Source organism: Pseudophryne corroboree, chromosome 8 (genome assembly GCF_028390025.1).
Source record: "Pseudophryne corroboree isolate aPseCor3 chromosome 8, aPseCor3.hap2, whole genome shotgun sequence".
Lineage (NCBI taxonomy): Eukaryota > Metazoa > Chordata > Amphibia > Anura > Myobatrachidae > Pseudophryne > Pseudophryne corroboree.
The window spans coordinates 103,110,773-103,126,111 of record NC_086451.1 but is presented as its reverse complement, the minus strand read 5'-3'; positions in this window follow the sequence as shown (position 1 = coordinate 103,126,111).

Here is a 15,339-nt window from a genome sequence, read left to right as displayed (position 1 = left end):
GCTCATATATTGTGTGTAAATCTGGCTCTGGTACCAGCCAGTGCCTCCTGAGCTATATAACTCACCGCACATAACGTATATAAGGTAAAGTAGTACTACTGTGTGATGTAATGTGAATAAAAGACACTATCACATGATATAATGTCAATAAAGTTGCACTACTGTGTGGTGTAATTTGAATTGGATGTACTATTGTGTGGCCATTCATCTTCCCAGTAAGATCACACCCTTTTTTGGGCTGTGTGCAGAATGTGCACACTGTTCTTATTTAAAATATAGAGGGTAGGAGCACCAAAATGAGGGCTGCTATGGGTGAGGGGTGATGGTGCCGGGAAAGGTGTGCAGGGTCAAAGGCAGAAAAAGCGGCGGTGCTAGGGGGCACTAGCCAAAATCTTGCCTAGGGCATCATATTGGTTAGGGCCGGCTCTGGTGACAGGAAACGGCAGAGAGGGTGATAGCATAAGGTAGGGAGAGGCAGAGGGTGACAATGGAAGGCAGAGGATGACAGGAGAAGTCAGGGGGAGGAAGAGGGTGACAATGGAAGGCAGGGGAAGGCAGAGAGAGACGGAGAGGCAGTGAGTGACAGGGGGAGGCAGTAAGTTTCAGGGATAAAAGCACAATGTCCTGTCCTGTGCAGACAACAAGGGGCCTGTACTTTGGTGGGGGCAGGAACACAGCGGCCTCTGCTCTGTCCTTGACAAAGTTCCCCACTCCATTGTTCTTCCCTCAGTTTGGCACTTGGTCAGGCAGACACTGGCAGTGCCAGTTACACTGGTTGTGAATTGCCTTTAATTCACAAACAGCAGTGAATCAGAAAAAATGTATAGCTGTTTGTTAGTTAGTGGCAGTATCTGCCTGTGATCATCAGCGCTAATAGGTGGCAGGACTCCTGTATCAGTCTGGCACACACAAGGTCAGCCCTGCCTTCTTAAAGTGAGGGGCAGGTCCCTCAGGCAATGGGGGCCACGCTGCTCTCTGCACTGGGCCATTCAACCAACATTGCTCAATATGGTCTGCAGGGGTTGGGTTCGGGTGACCGGTGTTTGGGAGACCGCCGGTCACCATACCGACGCCGGGATCCCGACTTTCAGATGGCCAGATGGGGGGTGCAAACGCAATGAAGCACCTTGCGGGCTCAGTGGCTCACTGGGCTCGCCACAGGTTCAATTCCCACGCTATGGGTGTTCGGGATATTGACGTCGGTAATGTGACCAGTGGTCTCCCGACTGCCGGTCACATAACCGCATCCCATCTGCAGGGGGGCCAGGGGATAACTCATTGCTAATCTGTGCAGCAGCTGACCCCTTTTTCCTCAGGGACCCCAGGTCAATGCACCTGCTGCACCAGTGGTAGTTCCATCCCTGATTCTCTTGACATGGGTGAAGTGTTAATAATTAAAGTGCAATATACACATATAAGTAAAATAATATACTTTTCACTGCTCTGTGTAGCTCTCTCCAGAGGCGGAACTTGTAAGTGGTGGGCCCAGGTGCAAAAATATAATTTGGACCCCCTTCCTCCACTCCTACCCAACTTCAAAAATGCCAAATAACAGTGGGTGGCAGAGAGAGGCAGAGGGTGACAGCGAAATGCAGAGGGAGGCAGAGGGTGACAGGGGGAGGCAGAGTGTGACAGGGGTACAAGCACAATGTCCTTTGTGATATGAAGCACATGTGGCATGTACCTTGGTGGGGGCAGGAACACAGCGACCTCTGTTCTGTTACCATGGGCTTTCCTCAGTTTGGCACTCGGTCAGGCAGACTCTGACAGTGCCAGTTACACCGGGTGTGATCTGTCTTTAATTCACAGACAGCAGTGAATCAGAAATAATGTACAGCTGTCTGTAAATTAGAAGCAGTAAGTGGCAATGATCATCAGCGCTGATAGGTGACAGGACTCCTCCATCAGTCCGGCACACACAAGGTTAGCCCTACCTACCTAAGGTAAGGGGCCAATCCATCAGGCAGTGGGGTACACCCTGTTCAAAATGCAGGGGGAATTGGGGGATAACCCATTGCTGGTCTGGGCAGCAGTGCGTCCCTTAGTCCTCAGGGGCCCCGGTGTACTGCACCTGCTGCACCAATGGTAGTTCTGCCTCTGGCTCTCCCATGTTCTTCTAGCTACAAAAGCATGAGGAAACATGAGAGGCTGGACGGCGCTGCAAAAGAGGGGGAAGGGAAGGGGAGGGACTGAATTAAAATCTCCTCTGCATAGTTCAGTCTCTGCATAAAACACAGATAACACCAGAATAAACATTGAGTACCTTTTTCCCTTAAAACTCTGCATACTGCATTTTTATTTATTTATTGATGTTTCATATACTAACTGCTGCCTTTGAAGATTTTGTAAAATGATGGCAGAAATATAGTATAGAAACAAAAATAAAAAATGCGAGTTCAGGTGTGCTACAGTTATTGCTACTAAAAAAAATAAAAAGGATTCGGAAAGTGCAATTTCCGCAAACATTTTTTGAAAATCTCATTGATAAATATGCCCTGTAGTTTGTAATCAACAAACAAGTGCTCCAAATTGAAGAATAAATCAGAGGGGATGAAGAACAGTGAGCACTCACATGTCAAATAGGATAAATAATTGTGCTCCAAGTAGAACTTTTTTGTACTGGCGCTTATATTCTTGGCTTGGAGATCTTGCAGGACAGCTGTTGGGTGGTGTGGATCTTAGAACTCAGCACTTCCTATTTCATACCCTCCAACAATTTACACACAAAAATCGGCACAAATTTGAAAAGGGGCGTGGCCGCGGGTAAAGGGGCGCAGACACGCCCCTTTTCCTATACTTTCAATGTAAGTTTGGAGAGCCAAAAATCGGTACAGGCCATAAAAAAAGGTACTGTACCTGCCAAAAAGGTACAGTTGGAGGGTATGCTACTTACATCGATACGAAGAAAAGGTTTTTTCACAGTAAGGACAATACGTGTTTGGAATTCCCTGCCTGAGAGTAGTAACGGCGGACTCAGTCAACACCTTTAAAAATAGGTTAGATAAATTCCTAATGGATAAGGGTATCCAGGGTTATGGTGCGTAGTCACGCACTATAGTTATTAAAAAAAAAGAGGAATAAAACACAATGGCTGACATCAGCATCAGACAAAATTAGTCCAAAATTAATACTGCATAGGAGACCACAAATAGGTTGAACTCGATGGACAAATTGTCTTTTTTCAACCTTAGATACTATGTTACTATGTATGTTACTATGTTTCTAACTTGGTCATGCCAATGCTAGTTAATGCCTATTTTTGGGCTCTGCTGGAATAAACAGCAGGTGCTGACTTTGAATTGGAAGCAAAGCAAAAAAAATAAAGCAAGTAACTGAATCTGGAACAAACCATGTTGCTCTACAAGGGGAGCAAATGCATTTTTATTTTGTATGCAGGGTAAACATTGGGGAATGGTATCAAAATCCCAGCGGTCAGAATGCCAACAGCGGCTTCCCAACATTTACAATCCCAACGGTTTCCAGGGAGTATTTTAATGCTACCCCTAATCCACACCTCCCTCAGTCTAACCCTAACCCACCTCTCCCGCAGCCTATCCCTAACTGCCCCTCTGGCAGCCTAATCCTAACTGTCCCTTCTCGTCCCCCCACCCCGCAGCCTAAACCTAGCTCTCCCCCTAATGCCTAACCCCAGTACTTACCGTCAGGATACTTTCGGGCTTATGACCATTGAGATGTCCCTGTTGGCATTCTGACCATCAGAATCCCGACTGCTGGGATAATAAGCACATCCCAACATTGGCAGCTTCTGCATGTGGTCCACAAATGCTGGACAGCTTTATTTTTACACTGCACTGCTAGGACACGCCCCTCTCAAATCTAAATCTTTCTGCACATTTTGCAGTACATCTGCTCCACCTGCAGTGTAACTTGGTTTTGCCAAGGTGCACAGTTACTTGCTCTTTCTTGCTTTGGTCCCAATTCAGAATATGCCCCAGTGTCCCGTAGACATACAGATTTGGTAATATAAGGTGCATGTGCAGATACAGGGGTAGTCAGTGTCGGACTGGGACATGAAGGCCCCACCGGCGGAATGCAGTAGTAGGAGCCCAAGTTTAGGGGTGTGGCCAGTCTCCATAGGGGGTGTGGCCAGCTGACAGAGATTTGGCTGACCATTAGAGAATGCATAGCCTGGGCCCCTTGAAAAGTATATATAGTAAATAGTGCTAGTGCATGCATGTTAATGTACACTATAGTCTTCTGCAGTATAAGGTAACATATGTATAATGTATAATTCAAGTGCACAGTCTGGAACCTGATACCTAGGGGCGGGGGTGGGGCCCACAGGCAGTGAGGCCCACCGGGGGTTTCCCTGTGGGCCAGTCCAGCACTGGGAGTAGTATAGTTTAACATAACAAAGCACAAGACCATATTTGAATGCACACAAGAAGCAAGACATTTATACAGTGGCCACTGTGAAGATACGGATTCTCTGATCACTCAGGTAAACAGTTTAGTAAAGTGGCAAATGCCTTTTATTGTAAAAATACACACACAGTACACAAAACAGTAACTATTACATGCCAGGATGGTATCTTACTTACTAAGTCCCCACAGTAGTTTAGAATTACAGTCTCCTGATGTCACATACCAGCAGTAGTTCTGTGTCCCCTGGTCTGGGATACCAGCTCACACAGTGCCCTTTGCCACTGACGGCACCGCAATGCCTAGTCAGTGTCTCCACTCCAGAGGTACATCCACTCTCTCTGTCCTTCTGTGTAGATCTCCCCCTCAGTGCACGTCCAGTAGCCTCTTGAAACCAGCGGATCCCAACAATGCTTCTAGGCCTCAGCACACTGGCAGCACTCTCTTACCAGTAGCTTTCAGAAGCCAAACACATCACTCCTCTCAGGCCAGGAACTTCCGTGCACTCTCTGTTTCAATAGCCTCTGTTATCCTCAAACCTTTGTCTGTCCTACCATAGGCGACACCTTCTGGCTCTGTATTGGGTGGGTTACATTAAAGGGGCTGACTACAGAACACTTTCAGATAGACCTACTTTAACATGCCCAGGCATGTCCTCTAGCACACAATAGATGTTAATTAAATGAACCTTAATTAATCTGATTGTGTGGCCTGGAATCCATTGTCTGGGGAAGAATGAGGGGGGTGTATGGACTGACATCTGAGACTGGCTGTATCTCCAACAGCAAACAAACAGGTTATCAAAGCAGTCACATGGGGGGGACACATTATTTTACAAACTATAATACAATAACCAGTACATTCATATATATACATCTTCATATGCATTCTGTACAAAACATCAGGCTAGACATATTATTCCCTGATAAACACAAACACATATAACAGAGGGATAATGTTTCACAAAAATATGTGATGTCCAGTTCTATTGGGAATCCAGGCAGCATGCTGTATAGGTGATAACCAAGTTCTGTCCTGTCTCTTTACACTAACGCACTGAATCCAGAAACAGGCTGGCAAAAAGTACTCCTCAAGAGCCAGCTGGGGCTGCGTCAGTTACAAACCTCCCCTACTTTTTCCAGCCACTTCGATTCAGTGACAAGAGTAACCCATTTGGGATGGGCAGACATCACATCTGGACCGCCTGGATCAAACAAGTGTGGGCTTACGTTTCCATCTGGCGGTAGAGGGTCTGGGCTCAGCAGTTCACAGTTTTTAAGACCCCCTCCAGTATCCCAGGCACTGTGTTTAAACAGCCTGATTGGTGGTGGGTAACCCCTATCATCAGAGGTGCTTCCCTCGCCACCCTCCTTTTTGGGTGACAACACTCCTTTTATATTTGGCGCATAAGAGTGGGGAGTGAGCTGCATCAACAAAATCTGTTCTCTGGGGTCTTCACTCTCCCTCCCCAACACTATATTCCCTGGGAACTCCACCTCCATCACCTCTGGTGCATCTGGACAGTGGCTTGCCTCCCCCTCCCCCATTTTGAGATACGTTACTCCCTCTACTTCTGAGGTATCACAGGGTAGCACAATCTGCATCACCAGCCTTGCATCAGGAAACCTGGCAGGGATAGTCAGTGGCTGGGGCCCTTCTTCTGCACTTAACCACTGGGATGAATTTGGCTGCAGGGGAGCAGCGAGTATCTATAATTCTTCTCCACGTGCTCCCCCCTCAAAAGCCTCTACCCCCTCCCTTGGGGCTGAAATGTCTTCTACACCCTCAAATAATAATTGCTGGGCCTCCCCTAGCATAGCAAACTGGACAGCTGGTTCAGGTGCCACTGGCAGACTAGACCTCACCTGCAGCAGTGAGTCCTCGGCCCTTATCAGCTCCTTGGTACCCTTGACACCAACATCTTCTTGGTACTGGCATTCATTCACCATTTCTTCGTTTTCCACCTCTGAAAATGGGAAGGCACAGTGCATCTCCTCCTGGGGTATCTGAATGACAGACCCCACTTCCTTCTCATTTTCAGTAGCCTCCCCCAGTATAGCACATGGGACAGCTAAAAGCCCAGCAGATACAAAACTCATAATTTCCTCGGAATTTCCTGGTATAGGGTAGTGCAGGGTAGCATTCACTGCACTTACCTGCTCCATATGACCCAGACACCACTGTCTCCTGGGGTAGTCCAGCACGACCTGCTCCCTGGTCTGTTCACTAGTGATGAGCACCGGAAATTTTTCGGGTTTTGTGTTTTGGTTTTGGGTTCGGTTCCGCGGCCGTGTTTTGGGTTCGAACGCGTTTTGGCAAAACCTCACCGAATTTTTTTTGTCGGATTCGGGTGTGTTTTGGATTCGGGTGTATTTTTCAAAAAACCCTAAAAAACAGCTTAAATCATAGAATTTGGGGGTCATTTTGATCCCAAAGTATAATTAACCTCAATAAGCATAATTTCCACTCATTTTCAGTCTATTCTGAACACCTCACACCTCACAATATTATTTTTAGTCCTAAAATTTGCACAGAGGTCGCTGGATGACTAAGCTCAGCGACCCAAGTGGCCGACACAAACACCTGGCCCATCTAGGAGTGGCACTGCAGTGTCACGCAGGATGGCCCTTCAAAAAACTACTCCCCAAACAGCACATGACGCAAAGAAGAAAAAAAAGAGGCGCAATGAGGTAGCTGTGTGACTAAGATAAGCGACCCTAGTGGCCGACACAAACACCTGGCCCATCTAGGAGTGGCACTGCAGTGTCACGCAGGATGGCCCTTCCAAAAAACACCCCCCAAACAGCACATGATGCAAAGAAAAAAAGAGGCGCAATGAGGTAGCTGTGTGACTAAGATAAGCGACCCAAGTGGCCGACACAAACACCTGGCCCATCTAGGAGTGGCACTGCAGTGTCACGCAGGATGGCCCTTCCAAAAAACACCCCCCAAACAGCACATGACGCAAAGAAAAAAAGAGGCGCAATGAGGTAGCTGTGTGACTAAGATAAGCGACCCAAGTGGCCGACACAAACACCTGGCCCATCTAGGAGTGGCACTGCAGTGTCACGCAGGATGGCCCTTCCAAAAAACACCCCCCAAACAGCACATGACGCAAAGAAAAAAAGAGGCGCAATGAGGTAGCTGTGTGACTAAAAAATGCGACCAAAGTGGCCGACACAAACACCTGGCCCATCTAGGAGTGGCACTGCAGTGTCACGCAGGATGGCCCTTCCAAAAAACACCCCCCAAACAGCACATGACGCAAAGAAAAAAAGAGGCCCAATGAGGTAGCTGTGTGACTAAGATAAGCGACCCAAGTGGCCGACACAAACACCTGGCCCATCTAGGAGTGGCACTGCAGTGTCACGCAGGATGGCCCTTCCAAAAAACACCCCCCAAACAGCACATGACGCAAAGAAAAAAAGAGGCGCAATGAGGTAGCTGTGTGACTAAGATAAGCGACCCAAGTGGCCGACACAAACACCTGGCCCATCTAGGAGTGGCACTGCAGTGTCACGCAGGATGGCCCTTCCAAAAAACACCCCCCAAACAGCACATGACGCAAAGAAAAAAAGAGGCGCAATGAGGTAGCTGTGTGACTAAGATAAGCGACCCAAGTGGCCGACACAAACACCTGGCCCATCTAGGAGTGGCACTGCAGTGTCACGCAGGATGGCCCTTCCAAAAAACACCCCCCAAACAGCACATGACGCAAAGAAAAAAAGAGGCGCAATGAGGTAGCTGTGTGACTAAGATAAGCGACCCAAGTGGCCGACACAAACACCTGGCCCATCTAGGAGTGGCACTGCAGTGTCACGCAGGATGGCCCTTCCAAAAAACACCCCCCAAACAGCACATGACGCAAAGAAAAAAAGAGGCGCAATGAGGTAGCTGTGTGACTAAGATAAGCGACCCAAGTGGCCGACACAAACACCTGGCCCATCTAGGAGTGGCACTGCAGTGTCACGCAGGATGGCCCTTCCAAAAAACACCCCCCAAACAGCACATGACGCAAAGAAAAAAAGAGGCGCAATGAGGTAGCTGTGTGACTAAGATAAGCGACCCAAGTGGCCGACACAAACACCTGGCCCATCTAGGAGTGGCACTGCAGTGTCACGCAGGATGGCCCTTCCAAAAACTACTCCCCAAACAGCACATGACGCAAAGAAAAATGAAAGAAAAATGAGGTGCAAGATGGAATTGTCCTTGGGCCCTCCCACCCACCCTTATGTTGTATAAACAGGACATGCACACTTTAACCAACCCATCATTTCAGTGACAGGGTCTGCCACACGACTGTGACTGAAATGACGGGTTGGTTTGGACCCCCACCAAAAAAGAAGCAATTAATCTCTCCTTGCACAAACTGGCTCTACAGAGGCAAGATGTCCACCTCATCATCATCCTCCGATATATCACCGTGTACATCCCCCTCCTCACAGATTATCAATTCGTCCCCACTGGAATCCACGATCTCAGCTCCCTGTGTACTTTGTGGAGGCAATTGCTGCTGGTCAATGTCTCCACGGAGGAATTGATTATAATTCATTTTAATGAACATCATCTTCTCCACATTTTCTGGATGTAACCTCGTACGCCGATTGCTGACAAGGTGAGCGGCGGCACTAAACACTCTTTCGGAGTACACACTTGTGGGAGGGCAACTTAGGTAGAATAAAGCCAGTTTGTGCAAGGGCCTCCAAATTGCCTCTTTTTCCTGCCAGTATAAGTACGGACTGTCTGACGTGCCTACTTGGATGCGGTCACTCATATAATCCTCCACCATTCTTTCAATGGGGAGAGAATCATATGCAGTGACAGTAGACGACATGTCCGTAATCGTTGTCAGGTCCTTCAGTCCGGACCAGATGTCAGCATCAGCAGTCGCTCCAGACTGCCCTGCATCACCGCCAGCGGGTGGGCTCGGAATTCTGAGCCTTTTCCTCGCACCCCCAGTTGCGGGAGAATGTGAAGGAGGAGATGTTGACAGGTCGCGTTCCGCTTGACTTGACAATTTTGTCACCAGCAGTTCTTTGAACCCCAGCAGACTTGTGTCTGCCGGAAAGAGAGATCCAAGGTAGGTTTTAAATCTAGGATCGAGCACGGTGGCCAAAATGTAGTGCTCTGATTTCAACAGATTGACCACCCGTGAATCCTTGTTAAGCGAATTAAGGGCTCCATCCACAAGTCCCACATGCCTAGCGGAATCGCTCTGTGTTAGCTCCTCCTTCAATGTCTCCAGCTTCTTCTGCAAAAGCCTGATGAGGGGAATGACCTGACTCAGGCTGGCAGTGTCTGAACTGACTTCACGTGTGGCAAGTTCAAAAGGTTGCAGAACCTTGCACAACGTTGAAATCATTCTCCACTGCGCTTGAGACAGGTGCATTCCACCTCCTATATCGTGCTCAGTTGTATAGGCTTGAATGGCCTTTTGCTGCTCCTCCAACCTCTGAAGCATATAGAGGGTTGAATTCCACCTCGTTACCACTTCTTGCTTCAGATGATGGCAGGGCAGGTTCAGGCGTTTTTGGTGGTGCTCCAGTCTTCTGTACGTAGTGCCTGTACGCCGAAAGTGTCCCGCAATTCTTCTGGCCACCGACAGCATCTCTTGCACGCCCCTCTCGTTTTTTAAATAATTCTGCACCACCAAATTCAAGGTATGTGCAAAACATGGGACGTGCTGGAATTTGCCCAGATTTAATGCACACACAATATTGCTGGCGTTGTCCGATGCCACAAATCCACAGGAGAGTCCAATTGGGGTAATCCATTCCGCGATGATCTTCCTCAGTTGCCGTAAGAGGTTTTCAGCTGTGTGCGTATTCTGGAAAGCGGTGATACAAAGCGTAGCCTGCCTAGGAAAGAGTTGGCGTTTGCGAGATTCTGCTACTGCTGCCGCCGCTGCTGTTCTTGCGGCGGGAGTCCATACATCTACCCAGTGGGCTGTCACAGTCATATAGTCCTGAGCCTGCCCTGCTCCACTTGTCCACATGTCCGTGGTTAAGTGGACATTGGGTACAACTGCATTTTTTAGGACACTGGTGAGTCTTTTTCTGAGGTCTGTGTACATTTTCGGTATCGCCTGCCTAGAGAAATGGAACCTAGATGGTATTTGGTACCGGGGACACAGTACCTCCAACAAGTCTCTAGTTGGCTCTGCAGTAATGATGGATACCGGAACCACGTTTCTCACCGCCCAGGATGCCAAGGCCTCAGTTATCCGCTTTGCAGCAGGATGACTGCTGTGATATTTCATCTTCCTCGCAAAGGACTGTTGGACAGTCAATTGCTTGGTGGAAGTAGTACAAGTGGTCTTACGACTTCCCCTCTGGGATGACCATCGACTCCCAGCAGCAACAACAGCAGCGCCAGCAGCAGTAGGCGTTACACGCAAGGATGCATCGGAGGAATCCCAGGCAGGAGAGGACTCGTCAGAATTGCCAGTGACATGGCCTGCAGGACTATTGGCATTCCTGGGGAAGGAGGAAATTGACACTGAGGGAGTTGGTGGGGTGGTTTGCGTGAGCTTGGTTACAAGAGGAAGGGATTTACTGGTCAGTGGACTGCTTCCGCTGTCGCCCAAAGTTTTTTAACTTGTCACTGACTTATGATGAATGCGCTGCAGGTGACGTATAAGGGAGGATGTTCCGAGGTGGTTAACGTCCCTACTTATTACAGCTTGACAAAGGCAACACACGGCTTGACAAATGTTGTCCGCATTTCTGTTGAAATACTTCCACACCGAAGAGCTGATTTTTTTTGTATTTTCACCAGGCATGTCAATGGCCCTATTCCTCCCACGGACAACAGGTGTCTCCCCGGGTGCCTGACTTAAACAAACCACCTCACCATCAGAATCCTCCTGGTCAATTTCCTCCCCAGCGCCAGCAACACCCATATCCTCCTCATCCTGGTGTACTTCAACACTGACATCTTCAATCTGACTATCAGGAACTGGACTGCGGGTGCTCCTTCCAGCACTTGCAGGGGGTGTGCAAATGGTGGAAGGCGCATGCTCTTCACGTCCAGTGTTGGGAAGGTCAGGCATCGCAAACGACACAATTGGACTCTCCTTGTGGATTTGTGATTTCGAAGAACGCACAGTTCTTTGCTGTGCTTTTGCCAGCTTGAGTCTTTTCATTTTTCTAGCAAGAGGCTGAGTGCTTCCATCCTCATGTGAAGCTGAACCACTAGCCATGAACATAGGCCAGGGCCTCAGCCGTTCCTTGCCACTCCGTGTGGTAAATGGCATATTGGCAAGTTTACGCTTCTCCTCTGACAATTTTATTTTAGATTTTTGAGTCCTTTTTTTACTGATATTTGGTGTTTTGGATTTTACATGCTCTGTACTATGACATTGGGCATCGGCCTTGGCAGATGACGTTGCTGGCATTTCATCGTCTCGGCCATGACTAGTGGCAGCAGCTTCAGCACGATGTGGAAGTCGATCTTGATCTTTCCCTATTTTTGGAACCTCAACATTTTTGTTCTCCATATTTTAATAGGCACAACTAAAAGGCACCTCAGGTAAACAATGGAGATGGATGGATACTAGTATACTTATGGATGGACGAGCGACTGCCGACACAGAGGTAGCTACAGCCATGGACTACCGTACTGCGTCTGCTGCTAATATAGACTGGATGATAATGATATAAAAAATATATATATATCACTACTGCAGCCGGACAGGTATATATTATATAATGACGGACCTGCTGGACACTGTCAGCACTGCAGACTCCTAAAGTAAGCTACTAGTATCAAGAAGATAGAAAAAAAAACACCACAGGTAGGTGGTATACAATTATGGATGGACGAGCGACTGCCGACACAGAGGTAGCTACAGCCGTGGACTACCGTACTGCGTCTGCTGCTAATATAGACTGGATGATAATGATATAAAAAATATATATATATCACTACTGCAGCCGGACAGGTATATATTATATAATGACGGACCTGCTGGACACTGTCAGCACTGCAGACTCCTAAAGTAAGCTACTAGTATCAAGAAGATAGAAAAAAAAAACACCACAGGTAGGTGGTATACAATTATGGATGGACGAGCGACTGCCGACACAGAGGTAGCTACAGCCGTGGACTACCGTACTGCGTCTGCTGCTAATATAGACTGGATGATAATGATATAAAAAATATATATATATCACTACTGCAGCCGGACAGGTATATATTATATAATGACAGACCTGCTGGACACTGTCAGCACTGCAGACTCCTAAAGTAAGCTACTAGTATCAAGAAGATAGAAAAAAAAAAACACCACAGGTAGGTGGTATACAATTATGGATGGACGAGCGACTGCCGACACAGAGGTAGCTACAGCCGTGGACTACCGTACTGCGTCTGCTGCTAATATAGACTGGATGATAATGATATAAAAAATATATATATATCACTACTGCAGCCGGACAGGTATATATTATATAATGACGGACCTGCTGGACACTGTCAGCACTGCAGACTCCTAAAGTAAGCTACTAGTATCAAGAAGATAGAAAAAAAAAAAAACACAACAGGTAGGTGGTATACAATTATGGATGGACGAGCGACTGCCGACACAGAGGTAGCTACAGCCGTGGACTACCGTACTGCATCTGCTGCTAATATAGACTGGATGATAATGATATAAAAAATATATATATATCACTACTGCAGCCGGACAGGTATATATTATATAATGACGGACCTGCTGGACACTGTCAGCAGCACTGCAGACTCCTAAAGTAAGCTACTAGTAGTATCAAGAAGATAGAAAAAAAAACACACCACAGGTAGGTGGTATACAATTATGGATGGACGAGCGACTGCCGACACAGAGGTAGCTACAGCCGTGGACTACCGTACTGCGTCTGCTGCTAATATAGACTGGATGATAATGATATAAAAAATATATATATATCACTACTGCAGCCGGACAGGTATATATTATATAATGACAGACCTGCTGGACACTGTCAGCAGCACTGCAGACTCCTAAAGTAAGCTACTAGTAGTATCAAGAAGATAGAAAAAAAAAAAACACCACAGGTAGGTGGTATACAATTATGGATGGACGAGCGACTGCCGACACAGAGGTAGCTACAGCCGTGGACTACCGTACTGCGTCTGCTGCTAATATAGACTGGATGATAATGATATAAAAAATATATATATATATCACTACTGCAGCCGGACAGGTATATATTATAATGACGGACCTGCTGGACACTGTCAGCACTGCAGATTCCTAAAGTAAGCTACTAGTATCAAGAAGATAGAAAGAAAAAAAAACACCACAGGTAGGTGGTATACAATTATGGATGGACGAGCGACTGCCGACACAGAGGTAGCTACAGCCGTGGACTACCGTACTGCGTCTGCTGCTAATATAGACTGGATGATAATGATATAAAAAATATATATATATATCACTACTGCAGCCGGACAGGTATATATTATATAATTAATGACGGACCTGCTGGACACTGTCAGCAGAATGCGTTTATAGAATAAAAACACCACACGACGAGTGTTTAACTTTTTCAGGCAGACAATCACAATATACTGGTGGTCAGACAGTGGTCACTGGTCAGTCACACTGGCAGTGGCACTCTGGCAGCAAAAGTGTGCACTGTTAAATAATATGTACTCCTGCTACTGCTCCCCAGTCTCCCCCACAATTAAGCTGTGTGAGCACTCAGCACAGTCAGATATACATAGATGATGCAGCACACTGAGGCTGAGCACAGATATGGTATACTGTTACTGTGTCACTGTGTATCGTTTTTTTTCAGGCAGAGAACGGATTATATTAAATAATAATATAATAAAACTGCACTGGTGGTCACTGGTCAGTCACTAGTAAACTCTGCACTCTCTGAGTACTCCTAAGCTCCAGTAAATCAAGTGTCTCACTCTCACTCTCTCTCTTCTAATCTAAACGGAGAGGACGCCAGCCACGTCCTCTCCCTATGAATCTCAATGCACGTGTGAAAATGGCGGCGACGCGCGGCTCCTTATATAGAATCCGAGTCTCGCGATAGAATCCGAGCCTCGCGAGAATCCGACAGCGGGATGATGACGTTCGGGCGCGCTCGGGTTAGCCGAGCAAGGCGGGAAGATCCGAGTCTGCCTCGGATCCATGTAAAAAGGCTGAAGTTCGGGGGGGTTCGGATTCCGAGGAACCGAACCCGCTCATCACTAGTATCACGTCCCATTTCAATTGGCCACACCCATTTTTTGGCTCGCACTCAGTACCGCTAAGGGGAATAACTACTGGGATTTTATAAATATCTAAATGGCCCTTGGTAGAAAAAAGGTTCCCCACCCCTATCTTAGAGAATGAGGGATCATTTCTGTATTGTCCTTTAAGAAATACTGTACAATAATAACATACTGTATGTATAAATATGATTTTCATGCGGTGCCCTGTGGTTGCAGTCATTCTCGGCCCACACTTCTCCATGGTAACTCATTAACAGGGAGTTTTGCTTATTTTTCAGTTTTATTTCATATAGCACAATATAGTTTCTTTCTATTACTTCCACTTACTTTTTACATGCTCTTGGATAACACGCTTATAGTAGAGTACAATTTCTACAAGATGATGAACATTGACGCATAGCATCTGTGCAAATACTTACAAAATACTTCATATCCACCAGATTAAGGAGGCCAGGAAGACATTGGTACAGAAGTGTATGTAGGGGGTAATTCAGACTGGATAGCTGTAGCTGCAGCAATCGCAGTCTGAATCCCTATGTGGAGTGCGCACGCTCACCCCGGGAGCCCGTGCTAAAAGCATCTCAGGGCTGCGATCGCCTCTGCCTGATTGATAGGCAGAAGCAGTCATAGGGGGCGGGAGTAGGTGTGCAACAACGTAGGCATGTCCGGACCATTGCGGGGGCAGGCCGTGACGTCAAACGCAGCCGTTGTGACCCAGGACGAGGT